Genomic DNA, 22,940 nt, shown 5'->3' with positions numbered 1-22,940 from the left:
ATGTATAATTATATATTATTAATGTATAATGTATAATGTATAATTATATATTATTAATGTATAATGTATAATTATATATTATATACTATTAATGTATAATATATAATTATATATTATATACTATTATTTATATTATATTATAATAGCCGGTATCCCACTATTTATTGAAATAGAGTCTTTTCCTCATTGCTTATTTTTTTGAGTTTGTTGAAGATCTGGTGGTTGTGTGTGGCTTTATTTCTGGGTTCTCTATTCTGTTCCTTTGGTCTATGTGTTTTTGTACTAATGTCATGCTGTTTTGGTTACTGTATCCTTGTAGTATAGTTTGAAGTCAAGCAATGTGATGCCTCTGGTTTTGTTCTTTTTGCTTAGGATTGCTTTGGCTATTCAGGCTCTTTTTGGGTTCTATATAAATCTTAGGATAGTTTTTTCTAATTTTGTGAAAAATGATATTGGTAGTTTGATAGAAATAACATTGAATCTGTAAATTGCGTTGGGCAGTATGGCCATTTTAATAATATTGATTGTTCCAACCCCTGAACATGGAATGTTTTTCCATTTATTTGTGTCATCTCTGATTTCTTTCAGCAGTATTTTGTAGTTCTCCTTGTAGAGATCTTTCAGCTCCTTGGGTAGATTTATACCTAGGCATTTCTTTTTTGTGTGTGGCTATTGTAAATGAGATTGTGTTCTTGATTTGGTTCTCAGCTAGAATGTTATTGGTATATAAATGCTACTAATTTTTGTGCATTGATTATGTGTTCTGAAACTGTACTGAAGTTGTTTATCAGTTCCAGGGGCCTTTTGGCAGAGTCTTTAGGGTTTTCTAGGTATAGAATCATATCGTTAGTGAAGAGAAATTGTTTGGCTTTTTATTCTCCTATTTGGATGCCTTGTATTTTTTTTCTCTTGCCTGATTGCTCTGCTTAGGACTTCCAAAACTATGTTGAATAGGTGTTTGAGAGTGGGCATCCTTATCTTATGCTGGTTCTCAAGGGGAATGCCTTCAGCTTTTGCCTGTTCAGTATAATGTTGGCTGTGGATTATGTTTATTTGATGCTAAGTTTGTTGAGGAGTTTTTTTTTTTTATCATGAAGGGATATTGAATTTTATCAGAAGCTTTGTTTCCATCTATTTAGGTGATCATATGGTTTTATGTGGTGAATCACATTTATTGATTTGCATATGTTGAAACAGCCTTGCATCTCAGAAGTAAAGCCTACTTTGTGGTGGTGAATTAACTTTTGATGTGCTGGTGGATATGGTTTACTAGTATTTTGCTGAGAATTTTTGTTTCTGTGTTCATCAGGAATATTGGCCTGAAGTTACTTTTTTTGTTGTTGGATCTGTGCCAGATTTTGGTATCAGGATGATGCTGACTTTGTAGAATAAGTTAAGGAGGAGGCCCTTCTCAATTTTTTGGAATAGTTTCAGTAGGATTGGTACCAGTTCTTTGTACAGCTGGTAGAATTCAGTTGTGAATCCATCTAATCCAGGGCTTTTTGTTTGTTTGTTTATTTTTGTTAGTAGGTACTTTTTTTATTGCTGATTCAATTTTGGAACTTGTTATTGGTCTGTCCATGTTTTTTGCTTTCTTCCTGGTTCAATCTTGGGATGTTGTGTGTTTCCAGGAATTTTTACATTTCCTCTAGATTTTCTAATTTGTGTGCATAGAGGTGTTCATAATAGTCTGAGGATCTTTTATATTTCTGTGGGATTAGTTGTAATGTCATTTTTATCATTTTGGATTGTGTTTCTTTGGATTCTTTTTTTGTCGTTAATCTAGTTACAGTCTATCGATCTCATTTATTCTTTTGAAAAACCAACTTTTGCTTTTATTGATCTTTCGTATGCATTTTTGTGCCTCAATTTTGTTCAGTTGTTTTCGGATTTAGTTATTTTTTTTCTTCTGCTAGATTTGGGGTTGGTTTGCTCTTTTTTGTTCTAGTTTCTCCAGGTACAATGTTAGATTGTTAATTTGAGATCTTTCTAACTTATTGATGTAGGCATTTGAGGCTATAAACTTTCCTGTTAACACTGCTTTAGTCATAGTCTAAAGATTTTGGTAAGTTTTAATTAGTTTCAAATATATATTTTTTGATTTCTGCCTTAATTTCATTCTTCACCCAAGAGTCATTCAGAAAAAGTTGTTCCTGTAATTTGTGTAGTTTTGAAAGATCTTCTTGGTCTTGATTTCTATTTTTCTTGCACTGTGGTTAGAGAGTATGGTTGGTATGAATTCAATTTTTTTAAAATTTATTGAGACTTGCTTAATGGCTGAGCACATGGTTGATCTTAGAATATATTATATGTGAAGATGAGTAATTTATATTCTGTAGTTGTATAGTAGAGCATTCTGTAGATGTCTATTAGGTCAAATTGTTCAAGTGTTGAGTTTAAGTCCAGAATTTCTTTGTTAGTTTTCTGCCTCAATAATCTGTCTAATGCTGTCAGCAAGGTGCTGAAGCCTCCCACTATCATTGTGTGGCATCTAAGTCTTTTTGTAGGTCAAGAAGATCTTGTTTTATGAATCTGTGTGCTCCAATGCTGGGTGCATATATGTTTAGGATAGTTAAGTTTTCTTGTTGAATTGAACCCTTCATTATTATGTAATGCTCTTCGTTGTTCTTCTTCTTGATTGTTGTTGTTTTAAAGTCTGTTTTGTCTGATATAAAAATAGCAACTCCTGCCCTTTTTTGTTTTCCATTTGCATGATAGATCTTTTTCCATCTCTTTACTTTGAGCCTCTCAATGTCATCACATGGAAGATGAGTCTCTTGAAGACAACAGACATTTGAGTCTTGTCTTTTTTCCAACTTGCCAGTCTATGCCTTTTGGATGGGGCATTTAGACCATTTACATTCAAGGTTAGAGCTGATATGTTAGATTTTGATCCTGTCATTGTGTTGTTAGCTGGGTGTTTTGTAGACTTGATTGTGTAGTGGCTTTATAGTGTCTTTGGGTTATATGCTTAAGTGTGATTTTGTGGTAGCAGGTGTTGTTCTTTCATTTCCATGTTTACCACTCCCTAGGACTTCTTGTAAGGCTAGTCTAGTGCTAATGCATTCCTTTAGCATTTGCTTGTCTGGAAATAATTTTATTTCTCTTTTGCTCCTGAAGCTTAGTTTGGCAGGATATGAAATTCATGGTTAGAATTTCTTTTGTTTATGGATGATAAAAATAGGTCCCCAGTTTTATCTGGCTTGTGATGTTTCTGCTGAGAGGTCCACTGCTAGCCTGATGGGATTCCCTTTGTAAGTGACCTGACTCTTTTCTCTGGCTGCCTTTAAGATATTTTCTTTAATGCTGACCTTGGTGAATATGATAGCATGCCTTAGGGATGTTCATCTTGTATCTCACAGGGGTTCTCTGTATTTCTTGAATTTGCATCTCAACCTCTCTAGCGAGACTGGGAAACCTTCCATGGACTATGTCCTCAAATATATTTCCCAAGCTGCTTACTCTCTCTCCTTCTCTCTTAGGAATGCCAATGAGTCATATATTATGCCATACCTCTCTGAAGATTTGTATATTTAAAATTTTTTTCTTTATTTTTATCTGATTGAGTTGATTTGAAGAATCAGTTTTTGAGCTCTGAGATTCCACAGCTTGATCTATTCCTCTGTTAATGCTTCCAACACTATTATGAAAATTTTGTAGTGAATTTTTAAATTCCAGTTCAGTTTGGTTCTTTTTAAAAATGGCTATTTTGTCTTTCAATTTTTGGGTCATTTTTACTGGATTCCTTGGATTGGGTTTCTACTTCCTCTTGAATCTTGACGAGCTTCTTTGGTATCCAGATTCTGAATTCTATGTCTGTCATTCCGGACATTTCAGTCCTTGCTGAGGGGCTAGTATGCTTATTTGACGTTTTGAATTGCCAGAGTTCTTGTGCTGACTCTTTTGAGAGGGCTGGTGTTCCTTTGTCGTCTTGTTTTTATATTATTCATTTACCTTGAGGGCTTAACTGTGGTATATGTTGAGTATAGTCAATTGGCTTCATTTCTGGATACTTTCAGAGGGCCAAGGCTCTGTATGGGATCTTTGTGGCTAGATTCTTGCTCTGGGTTTTACAGGCGCTCTATACTAGCAGAATATTTTGAAATTGTAATTTCGGCGGCAAACCAGTAGATGGCGCTTAAGAGTAATTGCCGGCAGGCTCTGACTCAGCGCTGGCTCTTTGGTATTTTGTATTCGCAGCCATGCTCCACAGTTCAGGGGAGAGAGATGATCCTTTTGCCAAGTCCTCTCCTGGCCCTTAGAGGAGCCCCCTCCAATCACTGGAGCTGCACTTACGTTTCCTTTGTTAGGTGTTCGGAGCTGTGGGGGCTCTCTCCGGCAGAGGCTAAGGCTTGCAGACAGGCCGCAACCCTTCCCTGAAAGGCCCTGAGAGAGACAAGTCTCATCCCGCGCTGGCCCACGAACTGCTTCTCACTCCTCTCAGTGTTCTGAGTGGAGGCTCCTCCCCCGCGCTTGCGCACCAGCCACAGGTCTCAGCTGGGCACTCCTGAGCTCTGTGCTGCAACCTTGGGGCATTGGGCTCTGTCTTTCGGCCCCTCGGGGTCAGACACCTGCTGTGTTGGGGGATCCGAAGTGCTCCCAAGCTGCCTGGAAAGCATTCAGGCGGGGTCGCTAGCAAGAACTCAGGCTGGGCAGCGGAGGCGGCACGGTGCACACACTCCTGCAGGAACAACCAGACAGGGGCTTTGGGAGGGGCTGCGTGCAGGGGGTCCCGCAGAACATATGCGCCCCAGTCCCGCAGGAAGGACGGCCCTGCTCTCTCTTGGCTCACTGGTAAGTTGAGGTCAGATGGGGACCCTTGGGGGATAGGCGCCTATAGCCACCTTCCTCTGCAGCCGCCATGCTCACAAAACCCCCTGGGCTCCCTGCAACCTGGAGCTCTGTCTCTGCCTACTCCTTGGGCAGATCCCCCTGCCAATTCAACTGTCTGTAGGGGTCATAGGATCTCTTATAGCTGGGATCCCAGAAATACCTGAGGAGAGTGGGCTGCCCCACTGTCACTTTACTCAACCCTTCCCTAGGAAACGTTCTGGGCCTGGAACTAGTCCTGGCACTCACCCCGCGCAGGGTTCCCAGCTTCCTTCTTCTTCAGCCTCGTGTCTGTGTGGCCGCTCTGTGGACTCAGCGTTTTCACTGCGAAGATCTGCTCAGAGTATGTTGGTTTACGGGATATTTTGGTGTCTCGGTGGGAGCAGCACTTATTGACTGCATCTGTTATTTTTCTGGGAAAAATCATCTAATCAAGATGTTTCTGGGAGCAATGTAACACAACAATTCAAACGCAAGAAGGCATCTCATCTTGAGCAAATAAATAGGAATAATGCCAAATGCTTTTTATGTCTCAGACACTACACATGTATGAATCTTTAAATAACCCAATGCACTACGCTTTAGATTTCTCCCCATTTTACAGATAGGAACAGTGAGGTACAGAGAGATTGTAGACTTTGCCCAAAGTCACACAGCAAGTGAGTGGTGGAGTCAAGTTGGACCCAGTCTGACTTCGGAGATGACTACTTACCCATTAAGAGCAGGTTCCTCATTAAAAACGAGGATAAAGACCTTGTTAGTGTATTCAGAGTATAAGGGGAAATAATTCAATCTAGGAACCTAGACCCAGCTAAAAATATTATTTCAGTCAGGATGAAATAAAGATATTTTAAAATAAAAACTGAAAGTGTTTATTATTTACAAGTTCTAGCCAGGCAGAAAGACCTAGTAAACAATAAACTTTAGAAAAAAGATTACAGAAATTCAAAAGAGGATGAAAGAAGAAATGGAAAACAAAGAAATTGGTAAGCATGAATAGGTCAAAATATTGACTGTGAGAGAAAAATTAGAATGGTAAGTTTTAAAGGAAAGTGGAAAAAATGTAATGCATAACAACATTAAATTACTTCATGAGTTGTAGACAATAAAGACTTCTGTGGGAAAAAACCACACTCAAACTCAAAGTGCTTTTTCTATTCTCTCTCTTAACAACAATCAACACAGAAGATGTCTGTGACCAAACTGGGGTGGAGGTGTTCTTTCTGCTACTAAGCAAGCAACAAATTCTACAATTCTGTTGTGGCTTACCTGGAGATAGCATCAGATCCCACATGTTGAGGATTCATTCCCACAAGACTGCCCCTACTTCACATGTCAGTTGCAACTCCAGGCCTCCAGAATTTCTGACCAATCAGCTTCAAGTTGGGGTTTTCATAACTCCCTCTCTGGGTTCAATTAATTTGCTGGAGTGGGTCAAATAACCCAGGGAAACATTTATGCTTACTGGTTTGTTATAAAAGATGTTAGAAATGATACATATGAAGAGAGGCAAAGGCAAGGTAGGGGAGAAGGGGCATGGAGCTTCTGTGACCTCCCTGGATATGCCACCCTTTAGGAACCTCCATGTGTTCAGCTATCCAGAAACTCTTTGAACCTTGGTCTCTTGCTTGAGGCTTTCATGGGAACATTATTGAATAGGCATGACTGACAACTGTGTAGAAATGTGATTGGACAAAAAGAGTATGGTCTAATACTCATAGACTGAGAGGGGAAACCCTGTAAGGCCTGTCTGTTCAGATTCCTTTTGGCCCCTCTGTGTAGGACTCCTTCTTTTAGGGTATGGGGCAAGATCACTTCCGAAATGAGGGTCTTACGTCCCACAATCAGACAAAGTAGGTCAGAGAATTCCTTTATGGCCAGCGCCAATATAGAAAAACAAGGAAGATTCCTCACTTGGAGAGAAAAAGGAGCAGGCGCAAGGAGGGCAGGAGAGGAGCGGAGAGACATTCTGTTTTCTCAGGCCTGCTTCTGAGCCCTAAAGTGCTCCAGCATTATACCAAGAGCTATTGGAGTTATGAGCCAGGAACATGGATGGAAACCTATATGTAAAACCACAAACACACAGTAATAACAATATACCAGGATCCTTTCAAGAAACGAAGACATCTTTAAGCTTTTATTTCAGTTTAGTTGTCTCTCTTCAGAGGGATGGCCCAATAAAACTTCCTTACATATAAAGATAAAGCAAAAACTCAGAGAATAAAATAATGATGCCAAAAATGTGTTTTGTTGATGCCACTATTATTACTCTCCTAACCCGAGTTGATTCTACTTGGAAAATGCACACTTTGCTTATTTCATTTTTGTTTTTTTACCTTGCACTGGTGGAAATCTAAGATGACAAAGACAGTGTTCCTATCTCTTTATGCATTTTCACTTATATTCATTGATTTAGTCTAGGTAATTCTTTTTTTTTTTTCTTGAGAAGGAGTCTCACTCTACCTTGCCTAGGTTGGAGTGAGTGCAGTAATGCAACCTCGGCTCACGGCAACCTCCGCCTCCCGGGTTTAAGTGATTCTCCTGTCAGCCTCCTGAGTAGCTGGAACTACAGGCGTGTGCCACCACACCCTGCTAATTTTATATTTTTGTATTTTTAGTAGAGACGGGGTTTCACCCTGTTGGCCAGGCTGGTCTCCTGACCTCAGGTGATCCACCAGCTTTGGCCTCCCAAAGTGCTGGCATTATAGGTGTGGGCCACCGTGCCTGAACTAGTCCAGGTAATTCCCATAATTTTATTAGTTAGATAGCATTAATACAGGTGTCAAAAATGTCAGAATTATTTCTTTTAAGAAAAAAGTGTTGTGAAGGTTTCTTTATTTTCTTTTCTTATACATTAGGCATTAACAGTGATTTCCTGTGTAATTTGGGAATGTTTATTGACAGTAATGTGTATTACGGGAAGATAAGTTCTATTTTTTCATGAAATGGCTGTCGTAGAATTATAATTATTATTATTTTGTTGTTGTTGTTGTTTTGAGACAGAGTCTTGCTCTGTCGTCCAGGCTGGAGTGCAGTGGCACAACCTCGACTCACTGCAGCCTCCGCCTCCCGGGTTCAAGCAATTCTTCCACCTCAGCCTCCCCGAGTAGCTGGGATTACAGCCTCGCATGAGCATGCCCGGTTAATTTTTGCATCTTTAGTGGAGACGGGGTTTCGGCAAGTTGGCCATGCTGATCTCTAACTCCTGGCCTCAAGTGAGCCACCCGCCTTGGCCTCCTAAAGTGCTGGGATTACAGGTGTGTGCCACCTCACCCGGCCATCAAGGAATTATTAAAAAGAAGAAATCTAAGACTATTTAAAAAATTTCTCTCAATGATTTAATATTTTGGTTTTATGTATTTTATTCCATTTTAGCACTGTGAGATAGCATGATTGCCTAAAGGACTGTATTAAAGATGATTGCACAGTTCTGTCTTATTTATCTGCTGTCACATTGTTTTGACACAGAAGAAAGTCAAGTAACATTGACGAAGAGCTAAAATATGCTCTAACTGTGGAAAAAATAAATATAAATTGTCCATAGTTGCTCAATTTCTAAAGTAAAAGGAAAGAATGCAGTGTAAGACTGTGAATTAGTTCAGGAAGGTAAACTTAAGTAATGTTTATTTAACTTCAAGATTTCAGTGGCTTAACTCAACAAAGGTCTGCTTCTTCTGCATGTCACGGGACAATGCTGGTTGGTATGGATGGCTCTTCTCCATGCAGTAATTCAGAGACACAGGCTTCTTTCATCTAGTGATTTATTTTTCCCTGCAGCTTCAGATACTCTTTTTCCCTCTCTCTGGGATCCTTTGCATCTGTCTGGCAGATATGGAGACGGAAAGCACAAGAGGATTGTGTTAGGAGTCTTAAGGGCTGGATGTGACACTCCTTGAAAGGGAAGCTGGGGAATGAGTATGTAGGTGTGTGTCCAGGATGTAGGGAAAATGGGTTTGGTGAGTATACATGCTGGTGTTTGCTATAAGAGGGCTAATCATGACTTTGTTTTGCAAGTATGAAAAGTGTGAAAAAGATAACATGAATGATAAAATTAGGCATGGTCACATTTATAATTGATCGTTGATATTTTTTCCAAGTTAATTACTTCTGTGATTTCTTGATAGCTATCAGCATGAGCCCTATTGCCTAAACATGATCTCATTTATTTATGTGTTTGAACAATTCATATTTTTTTATGTTTTGTAGAGATGGGATCACCCTATGTTATCCAGGCTGGTCTCGAACTCCTGGCCTCAAGTGATCCTTCCACCTTGGTCTCCCAAAGCACTGAGATGACAGGCCTCTGTGAACCACTGTGCCTGGTCTCATATATATGTATTTTTAATATGCAGCTTGCTTCTTATTTATGTGATGAGAAGAGAATAAATGTTACATTATTTTAGTTGAAGAAGTTCGTCAACATTTTGTCTTTTAAATTTAATTCACCTATAAGTTTGTATCGTCTTCAACCCTGTGTTTAAACACATAACATTCTTTAATAGACACCTAACAATTTACAAACACTTCATGCTCCTCCGTGTGGCCTGGGGAGTGCACGATGATGCTGGCCAGCACTAAGTTCTTCCACCTATGAACTTTGAATTCTGCCTTTGAGCTTTCATAAATGAAGAAAGCTATCCAGCAAAGCAGATGTTGAGCAACTCTTCATGTCTGCCTACTCTCACAGGTGGTGACAGCACTTCCTGGAATAACGTTGCTTTGGATTTAACAACAGTTGGGCAAAGGAGGTCGGTATACAGATACAGGACAAGAAGAGTGGTGTCAAAGGGAGGCTAAATCATTGGTTCTGGCTTCATCTAACGAATTCTTATGAGAAATCGAGGGAGAGACTGTCCTGGGAAGTCTGATGAAACATGTAAGTTAATAGGCTGCAAGAATCATTTCTATCTGGTGTCTTTCCTTACATTTATTTCTGCTCCTTGACTGTTCACAGGTGACTTGAAATCAGATTGCCCTATCCTTTTTGAAAAGGGAAGCTTGTTTTCAATCCTCTGAGTAGTTTGTAATGGTGTGAGGGCAGGGAGGTAGTACAATCTATCACTTTCCAACTTTTTACTTGTTTAATTTTTAAAATAAAAAAAATTGTTTTTGAGACAGAATCTCACTCTGTCACCCAGGCTGGAGTGCAGTGGCACAATCTCAGGTCACTGCAACCTCTGCCTCCTGGGTTCAAGTGATCCTCCTGCCTCAGCCTTCAGAGTAGCTGGGACTACAGGCGTCCGCCACCATGCCCAGCTAACTTTTAAATTTTCAGTAGAGACGAGGTTTCACCATATTGGCCAGGCTGGTTTCAAAATCCTGACCTCAGGTGATCCACCCACCTTAGCCTCCCAAAGTGCTGGGATTACAGGTGTGAGCCACTGCAGTTGGCCTACCACTTTCCAATTTAACGATCATCAAATGGGATAAGCAATATTGGAGAGTTTTAACTAAAACAAGAAGGTACTGCTGGGTCCCATAGAATGTGGAAAATTCCATTAGTTGGTGTTTTCTGGTTGTGCTGGGGGCCACACTAACATGGATGGGTATGACATGTTACTTATGTTAGAGATAAATGCAGAAAGGTAAAGAAGCATGACCAAGTTCCAGGCCCACACATTGCCTGGCAGTGGTCTGTGAATCGGCAGTGGAGCAATGAGTCATTATCACAATGTGCTGGCTGAGAGGTACAGGGACATGTCAGTTACAGAGGCACTGCTGTGGAGAGAGGTCTTCCTTGTGTTTCAGCTGTGCTGCCTGTAGAGGGAGACACTGCTCCTCAGGTAAGGATTTAGAGTGCGGCATCAGCCAACTGTGAATATGTCAAGTGGGCCCTAAGTCTCTGGCAAAAGGAAAAGGGAGAAAGATAGGTTTTCAAGCAGCTCTAGCAGGGAGTCTGTGCCGCATGTCCCAGATCAAAACTGCTTATCTTTCCTCCTCCTTCTTCTCCATTTGTTTTGTTCCATTGGTTGACAATGACCCTTCAGTTTGGCAGGTTCTTGGCCTCACTCACTGACCTAACAGACTTACTAAGTGTCTGTAATAAGCACCTAATGACGCAGGTGTATTTCATTAAGATTCTTCTTCTTCTTCTTTTTTTTTTTTTTTAAATTCTTCACAGAAAGGTCATTTCTATCTGGCAAAGAACAGAAGAGCTTTGTTTTTAGGTCATGTTAACCTTCCTCGTATTTGAAAGAAAGGTTCGTCCCTTTGCCATGTTTTGACTTTGAGGATGAGTCTGCTCTGTCCATTTTGGGCCATTACTGCAGAGCTCAGCAGCCCAATAACTGGACTTATCTAGGTCACAGGGGAGAACATAGATGTATGTAAATAAAACACATAACTGGCCAATATTCATGTTAATAGCTTCAATCCTAGTGTGAAGACATGTGTATTTGACTCTTGGGAGAACCTTTTATGCTTACTTTACACAAAGTGAAAACTAAAATGATCTGTTGATTTACTAATAAAATCAGGCCCAGATTCAGGTTGGCCAAGAAGCTAGACACTCCATAAAGAGAAAGGTGCCTAAACTTTAAAACTTGAACTTCTAGTCTTCTCCTTCTGGTCTTCTCTATTGCCAGCCTTTGAAGGCAAGGGATTGACATTGATAAGGGCGCTGATACTATACATTATGGTTAGTGGGTTGTGCTGTTGGATTCATGGGATTAACCTGGCTACTGGCTGATGGTGGCCCAGATGCAGAAGTAAGAGTAGAAATTTCAAGAGAGAAATCACAAAACTTGTCAAACTTCCATAAGATATTGGGTATCACCAAGACAGATGTTAAGTCTCCCAGTACAACATTGGAGGTTGGAAACATATCACAATAGGACAGGACAGTCACTTTCCCAGCTAAAGAGTCACGAGGACAGAGTGACTCGCAGGAGAGCTAGAAAGGTTCCCAGCAAGATAAGGAGGCAGCCTTGATGTGGGCCCCAATGCCCCAAGCATGACTAAGGGTATTTTGTAAGACGAAGTATTGAGTGGTGTCACTTCCTCTTTATTCTATAATCCCATGAGTTTTTGAATATTCTTAATCATGGCTGGTGGCTCTTGTACCCTGGTGCTTGGCAATGTCCATCCAGGGCAAGGGTACCTTTTTCTAATTTGTGCAAAGGTTCAATATGGGCTAGCTGTGACCCTACCTATGACTTCAGAGAATCAGAGAGGAGTTATATGCCCATAATGGGGTCATATGATTGTTAAATTTTTTTAAAGATATGGGGGTCTCCCTCTGTGGCCCAGGCTGGAGTGTAGCGGCACAATCATGGCTCACTGCAGCCTCAAACTCTTGGGCTCAAGTGATCCTCCTGCCTTAGCCTCCTGAATAGCTGGGATATAGGGGCATGCCACCACACCTGGCTAATTCTTAAATTAATTTTTTTTTTTAATAGAGATAGGGTGTTACCGTTTTGTTCAGGCTGGTCCTTGAACTCCTGGCCTCAAGTGGTCCTCCAGTCTCAGCCTTCCAAAGCATTAGGATTATAGGCATGAGCCACCATGATGGCTTTGGGTCAAATGTTAAAGGGGGACCAGGGCTTGCCTGAGGTCATTGATAGTTCATGAGAGAGTCCCACGAGGATGAGACTCTTGTGCAGATGGAGTTGGAGCTCTAAGGCAGACCTTCACACCTTGAACTCTAAGTCTCAAGTGTGTTGCAAGTGTGCCTTGAGGAAGCTGGTCAAGGTCTGGGGAAGCCAGAGCCTCTGTACTGGTCACCTCTGGCTGGGAGTACCCTTGTTCATTTACCTAGTGTGTGTGCAATATGATTATATTCTCAGAATGCCATGATGTGAACAAATTTGGGGAGCACTGCTATAAGATATTACTTTACAAAGGACTTGGGTTTGATATCTTGAAGGAAATGTGTGGTCTTCCTTATACTTGGTTATCTGGTTTCCAGAACCAGCACACTAATATTAGAAAATGATGAAGTGGGAAAATGTTTGCTGAAGAACTTTGAGCTACAACTGGCTTCTAAGCCAGAAGTCATGGAGGACCCTGCAGTGAATGGGCACTGGTTGCTGCAAAGAGTGGCTCTGGAACATAGGACAGAATATGATCTGTTTAACTCAGAGCTAAGTAGCTGTGATAGTCTCCAAAACGGACCAGACCACTCTTACTCCTCCCAGTGCTGGCACTGTGTGCCTATGACATACTCTCAGCTACTGATGACATGGTTATGCTGATTCTCTCCTTGAACTGCCTCCCAAGCCCTCCTCCTTTTTATTTTCTTTAATCATCTCTCTCTCTCCCTCTGTCTCTCTCTTTATTAAGAGCCAGGGCTTCCATACATAGTTGTGCAGTGCACAACCCATACAACTCTGTGCTAAGAGCCTTGATGCTCTGTGCTGTCTACTGAACACAGGTCAAACTTGATAGCCTGTCATGTAAGATCCTGGATGATGCAGCTTCAGTCTATCTGAGTCAGTGAAGAGGCTGGCAGAAAACAAATGGTCTCCTCAAAGAGTTTAACTGAGGAGAATTTACAGACTATTTACAAGAGAGGTGAGTGGGGTGAGAGGAACCAATCAGGGATGGTGAAACACTTAGGAATTAGCCACAGCAAAGCAGTTACCACTCCTAAGGCTGAAAGGACAGAAAAAACAGGGGATGATACTGAACCCCGGAGTGAACTTGGAGTCACAGAAGACAGGAGCTGTAACTATGGAGCTAACACTGGCTTAGTAGTCAAGAAGCAGGGAGGGAACCCGGGATAAATGCCCATGTATCTCTGCCCTTGTGCTCTGATCTCAAGCCAGAGCCCCTGTGGCCAAACCCATTGGAACACAGAGGACAAAAGGGCATGCACGATGCAGTCTATAGTGGTCAGTCCCTGCAGGGCAGAAAAGTTGGGGAATGCCTGTAATTGGGTCAATTACAGGGAGAGTAACTAGCATATTGCCTTCCCTCCTTCCAGCCCTCTCATTCTGTATGCTGATTCCTTTTCTGAGCAGTACCACAGCCTTCACACCTCTGTCATTTTGTTCATGCTTAGGCCTCTGTATGGAATGCTCTTTCCTGCACCCTCCTATATTTATACATTTGAAATCCTACTCATCTTTAAAATCCCAGCTTAGAGGTGACCTTCTTAAAGATTTCTTTGATCCCTCAAGCGGAATCCTCTAGGGCAGGGACGTCTATGGCTTGCAAAGCCTAAAATATTTACTTTTTTTTTTTTTTTTTTTTTTTTTGAGACGGAGTCTCGCTCTGTCACCCAGGCTGGAGTGCAGTGGCACAGGCTCACTGCAACCTCTGCCTCCCAGTTTCAAGCAATTCTCCTACCTCAGCCTCCCAAGTAGCTGGGACTACAGACACATGCCACCATGCCCAGCTAATTTTGTTTGTATTTTTTAGTAGAGACGGGGTTTCACCATGTTGCCCAGGCTGGTGGCGAACTCCTGAACTCAGGCAATCCACCCCCATAGGCCTCCCAAAGTCCTGGGATTACAGGTGTGAGCCACTGTGCCAGGCCAAAATATTTACTCTTTAGCCCTTTACAGAATATATTTGACAGTCCCTGCTCTAAACTTGTGCTATTCACTATGGTAGCCATGACCTATGTGTGGCTATGGCACATTTGAAATGTGGGTAGTGAGACTGAGAAACTGAATTTTCAATTTTACTTCATTTTTATGAATTGAATTTCAAGTTTAAAAAAAACAGCACTCAATTCAGTTATGAAAAACTTTTAAGTGTGTTTAGAGCAATTTGGGTTTGCAAGTCTTTTTTTTTTTCAAGTGTACATTTTACAAACTTTGAATGTGGCTACGGTATTTCTGAAGAAAATTTAGGTTCCAAATTGCCATGTGTTTTAAGTGTATTTTCAAGACTGAGCTAGAAGAAAAGAGAATGTAGAATATCTCATTAATAATTTTCATATTGATTTTGGGTCAAAATGATATTATAATAGTGGGTTAAAGTATATTATTAAAATGACTTTCACTTTTTTCTTTTAACCTTAATTTTTTAAAATTCTTATAGATTCAGGAGGTACATGTGCAGTTTTGTTACATGACTAGAGGTTTGCACTTCTAGTCTACCCATCACCTGAATACTGAACATTGTACCCAATAGGTAATTTTTGACCTTTGCCCCCTCCGACTCTCCCCAGTATCTATTATTTCCCACTATATGTCCATGTGTACCCCTTGTTTAGCTCCCACTTATAAGTGAGAACATGTAATATTTGACTTTCTGTTTCTGAGTTATTTCACTTAGGATGGTGGCCTCCGGCTCCATCCATATTGCTGCAAAAGACCTGCTTTTATTCTTTTTTAGGGCAGCATAGTATTCCATGATGTATGTATACCATATTTTCTTTCTCCAATCATTTGTTGATGGACAGTTAGGGTGATTCCATGCCTTTGCTATTGTGAACAGTGCTGTGATAAACACAGAGTGCAGGCATCTTTTTGATAGAATGATTTCTATTCCTTTGAGTAGGTACTCAGTGGGATTGGTGGGTCAAATGGTAGTTCTACTTTTAGTTCTTTGAGACATCTGAATACTTTTTCTGTATTCCCACCAACAATGTATAAGCATTTGTTTTTCTCCACATCCTTGGCAACATCAGCTGTTTTTTGATTTTTTGATTAATAGCCATTATGACTGGTGTGAGATGGTATCTCATTGTGGCTTTAATTTGCATTTCTCTGATGATTAGTGATGTTGAACATTTTTCATGTTCGTTGGTTGCTTGTATGTCTGAAGAAATGTCTGTTCATTGTTTATGTCCTTTGCCCACTTTTTTTTTTTTTTTTTTTTTTTTTTTTGAGACAGCGTCTTCCTTTGTTGCCCAGGTTGGAGTGCAGTGGTGTGATCTTGGCTCACTGCAATCTCCACCTCCCAGGTTCTAAGAGATTCTCCTGCCTCAGCCTCCGGAGCAGCTGGGATTACAGATGTGCACCATCACGCCCGGCTAATTTTGTATTTTTAGTAGAGACGGGGTTTCACCATATTGGCGAGGCTGGTCTTGAACTCCCGACCTCAGGTGATCCACCTGCCTCGGTCTCCCAAAGTGCTGGGATTACAGGCGTGAGCCACCGTCTCTGGCCATCCTTTGCCCACTTTTAAATGGAGTTATTTGTTTTTTTCTTGTTGAACTGAGCCAAACAAAAGCTCAGTTCAGGCAGGCCATGGTGGCTCGTGCCGGTAATTCCAGCACTTTGAGAGGCTGCTGCGGACGGATCGCTTGAGTCGAGGAGTTCTGAGACCAGCCTGGGCAACATGGCGAAACCCCATTCTACAAAAAAGTACAAAAAATTAGCTGGGCATGATGGTGCTCTCCTGTAGTCCCAGCTACTCAGGAGGTTGAGGTGGGAGGATTGCTTAAACTTGGGAGGTGGAGGTTGCAGTGGGTGACAGAATGAGTCCTTGTCTCAAAAAAAAAAAAAAAAAAAAAAAAGAAAAAGAAAAAAATGAAAAAGCTTAATTTAACAGTTTTTCTTGCATGTGAATGACCTCTGAACTTTTAAATGGAAAGTTCACACTGAGTTTTAGTGAATGGCAGGGGTTTTTGGTTTGTAATACAAGTGCTTTTTTTCTTATTAAGTTTTTCCTTGTAGGTTCTGGGTATCAGTCCTTTGTTGGATGCATAGTTTGCAAATATTTTCTCCCTTTCTGTAGACTGTTTACTCTGTTGATTATTTCTTTTGTTGTGCAGAAGCTTTTTAGTTTAATTAAGTTTCATTTTTCTGTTTTTGTTACATTTGCTTTTGACGTCTTAGTCATGAATTCTTTGCGTAGGCCAATATCTAGAAGAGTTTTTCTTAGGCGTTCTTCTAGGATTTTTATGGTTTCAGGTTTTATGTTTAAGTCTTTAATCCTTCTTGAGTTAATTTTTTTTATAGGGTGAGAGATAGGGGCCAGGTTTCATTCTTCCACATGTGGTTATCCAATTTTTCCCGCACCATTTATTGAAAAGAGAGTCCTCTGCCCAGTGTAACTTCTTGTTAGCATTATTGAGGATAAGTTGGATTGTTGGTATGTGGCTTTATTTCTGGATTCTCTATTTTGTTCCATTGATCTATGTGTCTATGTATGTACCAGTACCATGCTGTTTTGGTTATAATAGTCTTGCAGTGTAATTTGGAGTCAGGTAGTGTGATGCCTCCAGCTTTGTTCTTTTTGCTTAGGATAGATTTCTATGGAGTAACACTGCTCTATAGTAACATTCAGAAACTGCAATAATTTTTTTACTGTGGTGACACATATATCTTCCTCTCTAGATTCAAAGTTTTTTTAAAGTCTGGGACGCAGTTAAAAAAAATTCTGATGTATATGCTCTGCTTGCAGAAGGTACTCAATAAATGAATACAAGTCAAACAAATGCTCAATTCAAACACTTTCTTGCATGTAGATGACTAGTTCTCTGGGCTTTTAAATGGGAAGTTGAGACTGAGTTTTACTGAATTGCAGGAGTTTTTAGCTTGTAACCACAAGTGCTTCCTTACTGTAAGATAGATGGCTCAATGAATAGGCTTCTTACAGAGAAAATGATGGACAGTGGACTCTTTTTTATGATCGGTAAGAATTTATATAAGGCCATGTCTAATTTTTAACTACAGAGGATGACTATATCATAAAACAGAAAATTGTCAAATGTTCATGCTCTACCAGGGATAAGCTATTATATTTGAGAGGATACATTTTGTAAAATTTCAATAGTTTTTGGGGAACAGGTAGTGTTTGGTTGCATGGAAAAGTTGTTTAGTGGTGATTTCATGGGAAAGTTGTTTAGTGATGATTTCTGAGATCTTTGTGTACCCGTCACTCAAGCAGTGTACACTGTACCTGGTGTGTACTCTTTAATCCCTCACCCACCTCCCAACCCTTCCCCCTGAGTCCCCAAAGTTCATTATATCATTATCATGCCTTTCATCCTCATAGCTTAGCTCCCACTTATAAGTGAGAACATATGATGTTTGGTTTGGGGGAGGATACATTTTTAAGGGCTCAGCATCAATTAAAAATTTCATAGACATGAAAAATAATATATCAGAAATTCAATTCAAATCCAGCACGTATTTATTGAGCACATACTATGTGCCAGGGATTGTTCTAGGCTCTTGGGATGCACCAGTGAATATAACTGACAAAAATGTCTGCCTTTGTGGAGCTTATGTCTCATTATGTTTATTATAACATGATAAATAAAGTAGTATATTAGGAAGTGGTAAGTACAGTAGAAAAAAAGAGGAAAATAGAGCAGGGTGAGAGGACCAGGAATACAGCATGGAACAAGTAACACATTTAAGTTAGGGTGGTCAGGACAGGCCTCACTAAAAGGTGCCATTTGAATAAAGCCCTGATGGGTGTGAGGGATTTCTCCATACAGCTATCCAGGAGAAAAGCATTCCAGACAGTGATGAGCCAATGTCATGGGTCTGGTTGGGGAGTTCATAGGTATGACCAAAGAAGAGCAGGAAGGCAGAGCAGCAAGAAGAAGTCAGCAGGGAGAAGATGTGTAGGAGATAAAAAAAAAAAAGAGAGGCAATTTGGACCAGATCATACAGGTCTTGTTTAAAGACTTTGGCTCTTTTTTTTTGAGACAGAGTCTTGCTTTGTCACTCAGGCTGGAGTGCAGTCGCATGATCTCGGCTCACTGCAACCTTCGCCTCCCGTGTTCAAGAGATTCCCCTGCCTCAGCCTCCTGAGTAGCTGGGACTACAGGTGCCCACCACCGTGCCCAGTTAATTTTTGTATTTTTAGTAGAGATGGGGTTTTGCCATGTTGGCCAGGCTGGTGTCGATCTCCTGACCTCAAGTGATCTGCCTGCCTTGACCTCCCAAAGTGCTGGGATAACAGGCATGAGCCACCATGCCCGGCCAACTTTGACTTTTGATATGAGAGAACTGGAGAGCAGAGGAATGACCTGATCTGCCTTAAGTTTTAAGAGAACCACTGTAACTGATCTGTTGAGAATACACTAGAGGTTGGCAAACTATTCTGTAAAGGGCCAGAGCATTTACGATCTGTGGGCTATACAGTTTCTGTCACAACTATTCAATGATTATAGCACAAAAGTAGCCATGCATAATATGTAAATGAATGAGCATGGTTGTGTTCCATTAAAACTTTATTTATGAGCACTGAAATTTTATATAATTGTCATGTCCCTCAAAAGATTTTTTATTTTGATTTTTTCCAACTGGTTTAAAAATATAAAATCATTCTTAGCTTTTAGGATGTACAAAAGCAAGCAGTGAACCCAATTTGGCCACTGGGGAGTAGTTTGTCAACCCCTTGAATAGATTGTAGGGGGACAGGAGAACAATGGAGACTAGTAATCCAAAGGAAAGAGATGGTGGTAATCCAGACGAGGATAATGGCAGTGCTTGTGTAAGAAGGGGCCATATTCTAAATATATATAGAAGGTTAAGCCAAAAAGATTTGTTGGTGGTTTGGATGTGGAGTGTGAGAGAAAGAGAAGAAACAAGGAAGACTTCAAGATTTTTTGTCTGAGCACTTTGAAGGATGTATTGCCATTGACCAAGATGGAGAAGGCAGTAGACGAAGTGGGTTTTGGAGTAGAAGATTAGGAGTTTGGTTTTGGACGTGTTAATTTTGAGATTCCTATTAGATATTAAAGTGGAGCTGGTGAGGAGGCAGATGGATATATAAGCCTAGAGTTTGGAGAAAGGTCTGGTCTGGAGATAAGACATTTGGGAAGCATTGCATGTAGATAGCATTCAAAGTCTTGTGGTTGCATGAGATCACCTAGGGAATAAGTGTTGACAGAAAAGGCAAAAGAGAGCCAAGGACTCAATCCCAGAGTATTTTAGATTGATGCAAAGAGAAGAAAGCAGCAAAGGCCATTGAGGAGGAGTGGTCAGTGAGGTAACTAGAAAGCCAGGATACTGTGGTGTCCTCAAAGCCAAGGGATGAAAGGATGTCAATGAGGAGGGAGTGAACAATTGGATCAAGTATTGCTGATAAGTAAGATAAGACCTGAAAACTGACCATTAGATTTAGCCATATGGATTCACAGATGCCCTTAACGAGATCACTTTCCATGAGCTATGGGATTGAAAAACTAGTTAGAGTTGGTTTAACAGAGAACGGGAAAAGTGAGTAAAGATAACCCCATTTTTTTTTCTAGTTTTGTTGCAAAGGTGCCAAAGAAATAATGGGGGAAGAGTGAAATCAAGCAAGATTATTTTTTTCTAAACATGAGAAAAACGTTTGTATGCTGATTAGGGGTACCAATAAAAAAGAAGAATCCAAATACAGGAACTTTATTATTTTATAATAACTCAAAGAGGAAAATCTATACTCCATTTACTAGGAAATGGGCATCAACGTCTACAATAATCACACCAGGTATATTATATACACATAACATAAAAATACTCCAATCCAGTTAGACTGACTAGCTATAAAAAGTTTTTAATGTTTAATTTACAGTTTTATTTGCCACCTTAGAATTTACAAGACCTTTTTGATGATGGATTGTATGAGCCATTTCTGTTAAAGAAGCTGACCTGATAACTTGATTTTCCTTTTCATTAAACTTCCCCCTAACAGAGGCATTCAGTATCATTTTACTGACCATAGAACTATCATCATTAGTCTTATCAATAATTTTATTAGCAACAAAAGCTGACAATGATTCTTGCCTTAAAAAATATTTCTGTATGTATCGCTAATACCAGTTTCTCCATTTCATCCTCCTTCCTTCTTAGTTTATTTAGAGCAAGCACAATCAGAGGAAATATAGGTTACAAGGAAACAAATCAATGGTGGTTTATTTATTTATTTTTTTTAGAGACAGGGTCTTGCTTTGTTGCCCAGGCTGGAGTGCAGTGGTGCCATCTTGGCTCACTGCAATCTCTGCATCCCCTTCTGCCTCAGCCTCCTTAGTAGTTGGGACTACAGGTAAGTGCCACTACACCTGGCTTTTTATTTTTATTTTTTGTAGAAATGGGGTTTTGCCATGTCGCCTAGGCTGGTCTCAAACTCCTGGACTCAAGCAATCTGCCCGCTGCAGCCTTCTAAAGTGCTGGGATTACAGGTAGGAGCCACCACACCCAGTCAAATCAGTGGCTGATAAGTCATTCAACTTACAACTTTCAATTTAACCTTTTGTTGGCAGCTCTCAGAGGACTTTGTAATTGAAAAGACAGAATCATAGAAACAGTAATCAGGTTCTCAGCAGACTTTTCAAAAGACGTTTCCAAACATCCCTGTGGAATTAAGACCAACATTAGACAATCTACTGATTTTCCAGCCTGCTGGTATCTCTCTGTGCTCAGATTTTGAATAAATGAATGACTTCAGCTTTGTTTTTCAATTAATTGTTATTTAATTTAAGACATCTTAAGAGATGTACATAAAAGTACTTTGTATAAGACAAAGGTGAAGATTGCCTTAGGCATATTTGAGAAGGTTTGTTCAATAAAAACTTAAGAAAATAAGTGAATTGGATGTTTCTGGACATTTCTTTCAACCACTGATTTTGTTGTGGTGGTTGTTAACTTACCAAAAAGTTATAGAACCTTTCTCTAGAACTCGTGGATAATACTAAGCAATTGCTCTAAGAGTTAGCTATGTAAGTATGAAATTCTTAGCCCCTACATTTCCTTTTCAGCTGACTGGGACAGATGAAAAGCAGCACCAGCCACAGGTTTCTTTCTCATTCTGTGTAATTACCATCTCTAATCCTGAATCACTCAAACTTTCCTACCACTATACTCTGCACCTATTCTCTGTTTCATGTCCTATCTATGATGATGATTGTTAAAAAATTTCTCAATATATCCTAGATGCAGCATCAACCACCACTTGCCCTTTTCCCCCTTTTGATGTTGGCAATGGGGGCATAGAAACTACAGTACACTTTTTAGGAGTTGGACAGGGACAGAATGGAATAGGTTGGACAAAGTATATTGGAATTGGGATAAGATGGAGGGGTTGGTGTAGGTTGAAGTTCTCCCAGATGTAATACAGGGTGTGGCTGCAGGGCGAGTGGGTTTGAAGAGAATTTATGGGTATCAAAGAGGCTGGATGGGCAAATAGTTAAAGAAGCAAGAGAAAATACTTTAACTTTCTCCAAGTATTGCTCCCATGAGTGGCTCAACTGTACTAATTAAAATGAAATCAAGTAGCAACTTGGATGTCTGGAAAGACCTCTGAGTGCCAAAGGTGTGTGCTCACTCTTTCCTTTTCACAGAGTTGGCCTGCAGATGATGAAAACAGGTATGAGGTCAGGCATCTCCTCTTTCATCCAGACCATGGCATTGATTGCTCAGGGAATCTCATTTCTCCAACATTTGCTGAAGCTATTAATACTTCCCCTAGTTTCTTTCCTGTCAGAGTGTTTGAAGAACACTTTGAGAAATCAGAAAAATATTTGAGAGCAAATAGTGTGAAATGGTTCTCTTTGTTGTTAATAACAAATCATAAGAGTCCCATATTCCCACAGATCTACAAATCATGTGTCAATATCTAGTTTGTAAGTGTCTCCATTTGTCCTCTATCACTCGAGAAGTCTTTTTCATATGATGTCAGGGGAACTGAAATGGAATGTAATAAAATTTAAACCTGGGATTTGCTAAAAAGAAACAGAGGTGGTATTAGTCTTGTTTTTCTCAAACTTTTACCTCATTTCTTTAATATAGCTCTTGCTGAGCAACTTGAAAATTCTCCTAGAGAATTGAGGCTTGGACTTTTTGCAGCTGCCCTTGAGGTCAATCTTTAAATTGCAGTGTCTATGGTGAAAGAGAAAATTGAGTCACAGGAAGGAATAAGTTATGAAGAGATTTTTGTCAAAATATTTCCCTTCCAATAGGCCGATAGATCGTGCTACTCTTGACAGCAAATTTCTTTTTATTTTTTATTATTTTTATTTTTATTCCGATGGAGTCTCACTCTGTCACCCAGGCTAGAGTGCAGTTGCATGATCTCGGCTCACTGGAACTTCTGCCTCCCAGGTTCAAGCTATTCTTGTGCCTCAGCCTCCTGAGTAGGTGGAATTATAGGCATGTGCTACCATGCTTGGCTAATTTTTTGTATTTTTAGTAGAGACGGGGGTTTTACCATGTTGGCCAGGCTGGTCTTGAACTCCTGACCTCAAGTGATCTGTCTGCCTCAGCCTCCCAAAGTGC

The sequence above is a fragment of the Gorilla gorilla genome, chromosome 15 (assembly GCF_029281585.2).
Source record: "Gorilla gorilla gorilla isolate KB3781 chromosome 15, NHGRI_mGorGor1-v2.1_pri, whole genome shotgun sequence".
Taxonomy (NCBI): Eukaryota; Metazoa; Chordata; class Mammalia; order Primates; family Hominidae; genus Gorilla; species Gorilla gorilla.
This window is presented reverse-complemented; position numbering follows the sequence as displayed.